Raw genomic sequence first — 389 nt, 5'->3', positions numbered from 1 at the left:
ATCAGACAGACAAAAATACAAAATAATCATCTTTAAGCAAATTATAGCTCATCTAATAAATAAAATAAATTAGAATTTATTAATTACAAATACATTTGGATGGATATACTGTATAGGAAATGTTCAAAACAGATGTAACCTAAAAGCCAAACATTCGCCCATCCACAGCAAAAGAAAAATACTGCTACATGTTTCCTCAAGTTAGATGAGTTTTTGACTGATGAAATGTGCGTTTGTTTTGGTAGACAGTGCAGACACTGCATAATGTAGCTGCGAAAGTCTCTCTCTCCCTGTCAAAATAAAACTTTAAAATGAGGCGTACGCGGGGGGGTAAAAACAGTGACACATAGAATACCAAAGAGGTAAAAAGAAAAGTAACGAGCTCATTG

The 389-nt window shown here is 33.7% G+C and overlaps 1 protein-coding gene across 5 annotated transcripts in view; it reads left to right on the top strand.

The window, feature by feature from the left end:
- Positions 1-389, top strand: part of phldb2b (pleckstrin homology-like domain, family B, member 2b) — a 45119-nt gene that overhangs the window by 19281 nt on the left and 25449 nt on the right. The gene's annotated exons all lie outside the window — the stretch shown is intronic.

Source organism: Etheostoma spectabile, chromosome 22 (assembly GCF_008692095.1).
Source record: "Etheostoma spectabile isolate EspeVRDwgs_2016 chromosome 22, UIUC_Espe_1.0, whole genome shotgun sequence".
NCBI lineage: Eukaryota > Metazoa > Chordata > Actinopteri > Perciformes > Percidae > Etheostoma > Etheostoma spectabile.
This window is presented reverse-complemented; position numbering and strand designations above follow the sequence as displayed.